The sequence below is a fragment of the Phyllostomus hastatus genome, unplaced genomic scaffold (assembly GCF_019186645.2).
Source record: "Phyllostomus hastatus isolate PE091 unplaced genomic scaffold, TTU_PhHast_1.1 phas_scaffold_28, whole genome shotgun sequence".
Taxonomy (NCBI): Eukaryota; Metazoa; Chordata; class Mammalia; order Chiroptera; family Phyllostomidae; genus Phyllostomus; species Phyllostomus hastatus.
Window position 1 is genome coordinate 11,951,778 of NW_025334022.1, and position 9,732 is coordinate 11,961,509.

The 9,732-nt window shown below is 34.1% G+C and overlaps 1 pseudogene; it reads right to left on the minus strand.

Annotated features, from left to right (window-relative positions):
* Window positions 1–3,640: 3,640 nt before the first annotated feature.
* LOC123805050 lies at window positions 3,641–4,554 on the minus strand (annotated as a pseudogene).
* Window positions 4,555–9,732: the final 5,178 nt, after the last annotated feature.

A 9,732-nucleotide genomic window follows, 5' to 3' on the forward strand; every position in this document is an offset into this window, starting at 1 on the left:
GAAGGAATCAGAAATCTCATACACTGCTGCATGAATGCAAAATGTTACACTTTGGAAAATGTAAGTTAGACATATAAACATATGGGGGAAGGGTGAAGGGTTTACAGGAACAATTATAAAGCACACATGGACAATAACAAGGGGGTGGAAACAGGGGAGGGAGGTGGGGAGGGTTAAGGTGGTGGAGAAGGGTGGGGGGAAGGCAGAAAACTGTCTTTAACAACAATAAAAATGTTAAAAAAACACTCTTTTTACTTTCTAACATTCTAAAATGTATGAAATGTCCACCTTAATGAGTAGCAACTTAGGAAGCTTTTTCAATAGTTATGTATAGCATATAACAAACTCAGCTTTTTTTTTCTTTTCTTAAGCCCCGGTAGTTTTTTATGTTAGAAACAAAACAATATTTTGTATGAAAACAATGATTCTGATGATAGCAATCCACAGTATTAAATGATTTTATTAATGAAAGGACAAAAAAAGTAGTAAAATGAACAAAGCTTTCAACCTAAGTTAGAAAGAATAGCAAAAGAAACAAAGTCATAAGTGAATTTCAAGTAAAACAGACAGTGAAATTGTGATAAAACTTGTGAAGTGGATAGAATGCCTGATATGGAGTGAAGGCTCAGTACCTGTTAGCTAGAGTTCATTATTGCTGCTTTCACATTCCCCTCTAATTTCCAGCCTTTTCCAGGTATTTTTTACAAGCTTTATTGCACTTTTGTTCCTGATAGCATGTGATTTACTTAGGGAAACATGTCAGTCAGTAGATTTTTTAAATTTTGAAAAAATACTTTTTATGGGGAGTGGTGGGGAGAAAAGGCAGAAAACTGTACTTGAACAACAATTAAAAGTGTTAAAAAATAAAAAAGGAAAATAAAAAAGGAAAATAAAAAAATAAACATATGATCCAGTTATCCCAAGATAAAAGTGAAGCATATATCCATAGAAACAGTTGTACATGACTGCTGATAGCAGCTGTTTCTACTAGCCCAAATCCAAATGTCTATTAACAGGTAAATAGATAAGAAACTGTGGTTTAGTCAAATAGTGGAATATTACTTGGTAATCTATAGCAATGATTATTGATACGTATAACATGGATGGATTTTAAATTATAGTGACAGAAAACTGGCCCCTCCAAAAGTATACATGTACTGATTCCATTTATATAAAATTACAGAAAATGAGAATGATTCTATGTTGTCATAAAGCCGATTAGTGGTTATCTAAGGCAAAGAGACACAGGGAGGTGTGGGAGAGAGGGATTACAAAGAAGAAACTTTCAGGGGTGTTAGATACATTCACTACCTTGACTGTGGTGATGATTTCACATGTGTATACATGTATCAAAATATCAAATTGTATATTTTGAATATGTACAGTTTAATGTATGTCAATTATATCTCAATAAAGCTGTTAAATGAAAAGTACATGGCAGATCTGTATAATACTAAATGGCAAATAGAATTGGAAAGACAAAAAGCAAGTTACAGATCACTATAGCCCTAATTTCGCAAAAGATTTTGTGCATATGGTTTAAGAAGATACACAATAAAATATTAGACGCTATGCACTAACTGTGGATACACACAAAAAACACTGAGTGATTCAAAAATATGTTGCAGAAGCATCTTCACTGACATGGAAAGATGTTCATAATATACAGATGGTGGCAAGGGGAAGCAAGTTACAAACAGTATTTACAGTATGATCTTGTGTTAGTTTCTAAACTGTTTAAAAAGTTCAAAGCACATAACTCATTATTTTCACAAACAGATATTCTCTTCAGCTCCAATCAGGGATTGTAATTCCATGACCCTTGGAGAACACATCCAATAATCCAAAAGTCCTGGGGATGTTTTCTGAACCGCAAAGACTTGCAGGAATCACTATTATGTCAGATGAGACAGCAGCTTGTCTCCTGGTTTTCCTGTTGTGTTGATAAAGCTATAACTGGGTCAAAATTTTTCCAACTAAATTTACCTTGTAGTTTTAGTTGGTACAAAAGCAGAAAATGGACTAGACTAGTAGTACAAGATGGAACCTTTTGACATTTCATGGCATACATATGAAATAGGAAAAATTATAAATGGTAAAAATATGATTTTCCAAAGAAGAAGAAAGTAATTATTTTTAAATGTAATATGTGAAACAATATACAGAATGATTCCAGTTCTTTGAAAAAAGTATAATCAGATTGTGAAAAGATACAGATATATAACATATTTCACTTGCTGATGAGTCCAAATTTACATCTTATTCAACAATTTTGGGTACCTACTGTTTTTCAGACACTGCCAATTCATATCCACACACTGAACCCAGACTTTTCTCCTGACCCCAAACACGTATAGCCAAATGCCTAGTGAACATGTGCATTTGGAAGAAGTGAAGAATTGCAAGACTGGCAGGGATATTATCTACAGCACACTGAATCATTAAAACCAGACACTGAGTCTCCAAGGCCACTACCTAATAAAGTGTTAGGACCATAAGGTGGTATAGTGAATGGGTTTTATTATCAGACAAAACAGACATGCCAACTGTCTGCTATAGGAATTTAGGAAAAAGTATTTAACCTCCCTAATTCTCATTAGAGGTGATCCAATATGATGGTGTGTGTGTGTGTGTGTGTGTGTGTGTGTGTGTGTGATTACCTAGATCACAGGACCACTGTGAGAAGAGGGGAATAAAAACCTGTGAAGTATAGTGCCAACATAGTATCTGACATAAGAGCAGGCACTCAGGAAATGTTTCCTCTCTACATCTACCTCCTTTCTCTTCTGTGAGATGTTTTGACAAAAAGGAAATAGCCAAACAATGAGTTATAAATGTAGTAGCAACATTTAAAAATTAATATTATATTTTATCAGGGTTCAGGGTCATTTCTGTGTTGAAGAATAAGTTATGCAATGCAGGGATAAGAGAAATAGCAATTCCTCTTAGATTAAACACCTTATAGAGACCCCTACCTTCTTTACATATTGAGAGTGTACATTTTGCAGTATGTGAGAGTGTGAATATATGTATAATCAGTTATCTTTTTGTGTAAATGTGCCTTATTTCTGCAACTAAATTATAAGTTTAAGGCATTTTTTTTGCCATTTGAAGCCACAAATTGATCTAAGCAGATATAAATGAACTAGTTAGCTTACTCAGGATAAACAGGTTCATTAATTTCTTAAGTAAAATGTTGAGAAGTGTCCCATATACACAAGATAAAAATCAACAAGCATTTTCAGCTCATGATGTAGTATTTATTTGACCTCCCAAATGGTCTATCTGAAACCTAGAGACTGTCACAGGTAATATTGTTAAAGATGTAATTTATAATGGACACATTGAAATAAACAAAGCATTATGCAAGGCTCTTTGAGAACATAAAATTAGATTTTGGAGATTGTTCTGTTTTTGTTTCTGGCTCATTCTACATTGTTTCAATAATCACTTTAAGTGTTGCATGTTCGATTCCCAGTCAGGGTACATGCCTGGGTTGCAGGCCATGACTCCCAGCAACCACACATTGATGTTTCTATCTATCTATCTATCTATCTATCTATCTATCTATCTATCTATCTATCTATCTATCTCCCTTCTTTCTCTAAAAATAAATAAATAAAATATTTTTAAAAATAATCACTTTAACATCATGGAAAATGGCCATGACTATACTATAACTCAAGTGATTCACAACTACAATTGAGCCCTTTCTGAAATGCTCCTTTATGTTAATAAATATGGTCATGACACTAACAAGATTGGCTTTTGCTTCTTTCTGATTAAATATTAGTTTTAATGCTGCTAATGTCTTTGTGTTGATCATGTCTCTGGCTGCAGCTGGATTTTCAGACATATTCAAAAGTACTTTCAAAACAAGACTTCTGGTTTTACAATTTCTCTGAGAAAGCAAATTAAAAAGCTCTGAAAAGTAACTGGCCACAATATGATGATTAGAATCTGTGGTCAGTTACCCTAGTATTTTTAAGCCAGACTGCTGTCCGGGCAAGTTCAAGGGAAAAGACATGGTTTCCTTACACATATGTTTAACACACAATTCAATTTTGTGGTGTCTTTCATTCCGAGAAGGGAGATTCAGTGTAATTACAGCTGTTTTTCTCACTTCAGAGGAAGGAAAATTGAGCAAGCTTTGAATAAGCATCACTACACCTACCTTATTAACAAACTCTTGGACAAATGGATGAACATGAATAATCCCCACTGCAATTTGAACTATTTTATGAATGAGAGGATCATTAGTTGACCTAAGTAAGGTAACAAGTTTTTCAAATTCCTCAGACTTCATGTAGCATTCTATTTTGCAAAGGCAAGTTGGTATCTAATCTCCTTTATGGTCTGACTTCAAGGATCAGAACCAAATGGGTATTTCTGGAGAGACTGTAAGCATGAGGGTGTGCTCTTAGAAAGATACACTGTTGCCCCAGGCAAAGACTGAATATTTTCCTTAGCTGAGGCCAGGACAATATATGAAGGAGACTTTGTCTCAGATAGGACTAGGGATCTAAATCCTAACACTGCTGGAGTTACAGATAAAAAGATAATACACCATTCACACCATTGTCAAGTTGAATTTATTCTGGGGGTGCAAGTTTGGTACAATATTTACAAATCAACAAATGTTAAACACTACATCAATAAAATTAAGTATAAAAATATCATTATAATATAAATAGATGCAAAAATGGATGTGATAAAATGTCATTCTGATTTACGATAAAAATGCTCAGAAAAGTGGGACTAGAAGGATAATGCCTCACATAACAAAGGCCATATGTGGCAAGCCCACAGCCGATATCATACTCCATGGGCAAAAACTAAATCATTTCCCCTAAAATCAGGAAGAAGACAGGGATGTCTGCTTTCACCACTCTTATTCAACATAATACTAGAAGTCCTAGCCATAGCAATCAGACAAGAAAAGAAATAAATGGCATCCAGATTTGAAAAGGGGAAGTGAGACTGCCATTATTTGAATATGGCATGATACTGTACATAGAAAACTCTAAAGACTCCACCAAACACTATGGGAATAGATAAATGAATTCCACAAAGTACCATATATAAAATTAATATTTGGAAATCAATAGTAATTTTATACATCAATAATAATAACATATTAGGAAGATAATTTAGAAAACAGTCCCCCTTACCATTGAAGAAAAAATAAGGTACCTAGGAATAAATTTAATTAAGGAAGTAAAAGACCTGTAGTCAGAAAATTATAAGATATTGAAGAGAAAAATTGAGGAAGATATAAATAAGTGGGAGCATATACCGTTTTCATGGATAGGAATAATTAACATCATTAAAATGTTTCTACAAGTTGGAGGATGGGTGGAGGGGGGTTAAGGAAGGGAAATTGGAGAAATTTGTAATAATGTCAACAATAAAAATGAATGTCCATACTCCCCAAAACAATCTATAGATTCAATGCAATTCCTATCAAAATGCCAGTGATGTATTTCACAGATCTACAACAAATATTCCAAAAATTTATATCGAACTACAAAAACCCAAATAGCCTCAGCAATCTTCAGAAAGAAGAACAGAGTTAGAAGTATCACACTACCTGATATCAAATTATACTATAAGACCATTGTACTCAAAACAGCCTTATACAAGCATAAGAGCAGACATATAGATCAATGGAACAGAAGAGAGAGTCCAGAAATATGAGTAAACACACACCTTTATGGTCAAAGGAGGCAAAAATGGACAAAATAAAGACAGTATAGTCAATAAATGATACTGGGAAAATTGGAGAAGTTCTTGCAAAAAAAATTAAACTTGGCCACCAACATACACTATACATAAGAATAAACTTAAAATGGTTAAAAAACTTACATGTAAGTCACAAAACTATAAAAATCCTAGAAGAAAACATCGGCAGTAAAGTCTCACACATCTCTCATAGCAATACTGTGGCTGATATATCTCCTAGGGTAAGAGAAAACAAGGAAAACCTAAAGAAATGGAAGTATATAAAAATAAAAATATTTTGCACATCAAAAAAGCCATCAACAAAATAAAAAGGCAGCCCACTGCATGGGGGAACATATTTGATAATGATACATCTGATAAGGGATTAATTCCCAAAATATACAAGGAACACACACATCTCAACACCAAGAAAATAAACAACCCAATGAAAAATGGACAAGGAATCTCAATAGATAGTTCTCAAAAGAGGACATTCAGATGGCCAAAAACATATGAACATATTTTTCAACTAATCATCAGAGAGATGCAAGTTAAAACCTCACACCTGTCAGAATGACTATCTTCAATAAATCAACAAACAACAAGTGTTGGTGAAGATGGGGAGAAAAGGGAACTTTTGATAGAAATGCAGATTGATGCAGCCACTGTGGAAAGCAGTATGGAGTTTCCTCAAAAATTTAAAAATGGAACTGCCTTATGACTCATTGATGCCACTTTTTGGGAATTTATCCAAAGAAACCTGAAATTATTCTTTGAATAATTTCAAAGAATACATGCAACCCTGTGTTCATTGCAGTGTTTACAACAGTGAAGATCTGGAAACAGCCCAAGTGCCCATAGGTAGATGAGTGGATAGAAAAGATGTGGTACACCCTGGCTGGTGCGGCTTAGTGGATTTAGCACCAGCTTGTGAACCAAAGGGTCACTGGTTGGATTCCCAGCCAGAGTACATACCTGGGTTGTGGGCCAAGTACCCAGTAGGGGGTGCATGACAGGCAACCACACATTAATGTTTCTCTCCCTCTCTTTCTCCCACCCTTCCACTCCATCTAAAAATAAATAAATAAAATCTTTTTTAAAAAAAGATGTGATACATTTACACAATAGAATGCTACTTGGCTGGACAAAAGAAGAAATTACTTTTTGAGACAACATGGATGGACCGGAAATTATTATGGTAAGTGAAATAAGCTAGTCAGAGAAAGACAAATACCATATAATCCCACTTATATGTGGAATATAATTAACAAAATAATTTAATAAAAAGTAAAAACAGCCCTAGCTGGTGTGGCTCAGTGGATTGAGCTCTGGCCTGCAAACCAAAGAGTTGCTGCTTTGATTCCCAGCCTAGAGCATATGCCTGGGTTGTGAGCCAGGTCCCTGGTAGGTGGCACGTTAAGAAGGAACCATACACTAATGTTTCCTTCTCTTTCTTTCTCCCTTTCCCTCTGTAAAAATAAATAAATAAAATATTTAAAAAATGGAAATATTTCTTATAAAAATAGAAACAGAGGCACAGAAGAGACTGACAACTATCAGAGAGGAGTGTTGGGGGGCTGGGTGAAAAAAGGTGAAAGGATGAAGAAAGGAATTTATCATATATAGACACAAAAAACACTGTTGGTGACAGTCATAGGAACAGGAGAATTTATTAACCAATGTCATCCCAATAAACTTGATTAAAAAAAACATGGGTAAACCTCCTTGAAATTGGTCTTGGCAACATTTCTTTTGATATGACACCAAAAGCATAATCAGGGGGAAAAAAAGCTCAACTCAGCTTATTTTTCAAGATCAACTTGACCTGAATCATTCCTTGTGCATGTTTCCATAAATTATCAATAAAATTTCCCAAAGTTGAAATAAGGCAACCCCTGACCAAATCCCTATCATTTAAGAAAATTTCAATATTATGAGTTTTCTGTAAATTAGACAGTTTTAGAAAATTAGTATCTCAGGCCTTATGATTTGTTTTCCTGAAGGCACATAACTAATATTTACCATTTTATATCCTCCATTTATATTTTAGATTGGCTAAAATAGATTTAGATTTCCACAGTACATTTGAAAGTTGCTAAGAATAAATCTGAAGACACACACACACACAAATTGAACTCCATTAACTGGGAGGCTATGAATATTTTAAATACCTTGGTAATCATTCCACAATGTGTATGTATATCAAATCATTACATTGTATATTTTAAATATAAACATTTATTTTGTCAATTATTCCTCAAAAAAGAAAAAAATAAATACAGCCCCCAGAATTAGAGAAAATATTTGCAAATTTTATATCCAAGGTTCTAGAATATATAAAGAACACTTATAGCACAAAAATAAAAGGACAAATAACCCAACCAGAAATAAGCAAATGTTTGAATAGTCATTTATCCATATACAAATGACTGATGAGTACCTGGAGTGATGCTTCACATCAGTAGTCATTAGAGAAATGCAAAATAAAAACTGTACTTCACATTCTCTAAGATGGTTAGAATTTAAAAAGACAGATATCAATAGCCTAAAAGAACTAGAAAGACAACAACAAATAAAGCCCATAGTAAGTAGAAGGAAAGAAATAATTAAGATCAGAGTGGAAATAAATGATATAGAAGGTTAAAAATACAATGCAAGTGATCAGTGAAACCAGGAGCCAGTTCTTTGAAAAAATAAACAAAATTGATGAACTTTAACCAGACTCTTCAAGAAGTAAAGAGAGAGGACCCAAATAAATCACATCAGAAGAAGGGTCATCAAAGAGCATGTTTAAAAAATGGACACATGGACAAAGCCAAAGAGGGGTAGGATTGAGGGTGAAAGATGGGAATGAGTGGAGTGGGGGTGAGTGGTGGAGAGAAAATGGAGATAACTGTACTTGAACAACAATAAAAAAAACAGGTGAGAAATAAGGAAAAAATTATAATTATTTCAATGGAGTAAAAAGAAGTCAAAGAGTAGAATTAACAACTGATATCACAGAAATACACAGGATTGTTTAAAAAGGCTATGAAAAACTTATGCCAAGAAATTGAACTACCTGGGTGAAATGGGTAAATTCCTACAAATGCACAATCTTCAAAAACTGAATCAGAAAGAATCAGAAAACCAGAATAGACTAATAACAACTTATGAAATTAAAGCAGTTATCAAAAAAACTTTCAGCACCCCTGACTTGTGTGGCTCAGATGGTCAGACATCATTCCACAAAGGGAAAGGTCACCAGTTCAATTTTGGTCAAGGTATATGCCTGGGTTGCAGGTTTGGTCCTAGTCAGGGCACATATGAGATGCAACTGATCAATAATTCTCTCACACATGGATGTTTGTCTTCCCCTATTTCTCCCTTTCCCTCTATCTAAAAAGAAATAACTAAAATATATTTTTTAAAACCCCGGCAAACAAAAGTCCTGGAATGGATGGCTTCACAGGCGAATTTTACCAAACATTCAAAGAAAAGCTAACAGCTATCCCTGTCAATTTTTTCCAAAAAGATCAAGAAGAGGTAATACTCCAAGCTCTTTTTATGAGGCCACTATTATCCTGATTCCAAAACCAGACAAAGACACTACAAAGATAACTAAAGCTAATATCTCTCATGACATAGATGCTAAAATCCTCAACAAAATAATATTTTGCCAATAGCAAACCAGATCCAGCAACACATTAAAAAGATCATATAACATAATCAAGTGGGATTTATGCTGGCAATGCAAGATTGGTACAATATTCACAAATCAATAATGTGATACATTACATAAACAAAATGAAATATCAAACTCACTTGATCATACCACAAGATGCAGAAAAAGCATTCAATAATATTCAGCACCCATTTATGGTAAAAATCTCAGCAAAGTGGGAACAGAGAGATCATAAATCAACATAAGGCCATATGTGAAAAATCTACAGCCAACATCATACTCAATGGGCAAAAACTAACAGCATTTCCCCTAAGACTGGGAACAAGACGTGGATGCCAGCATTCACC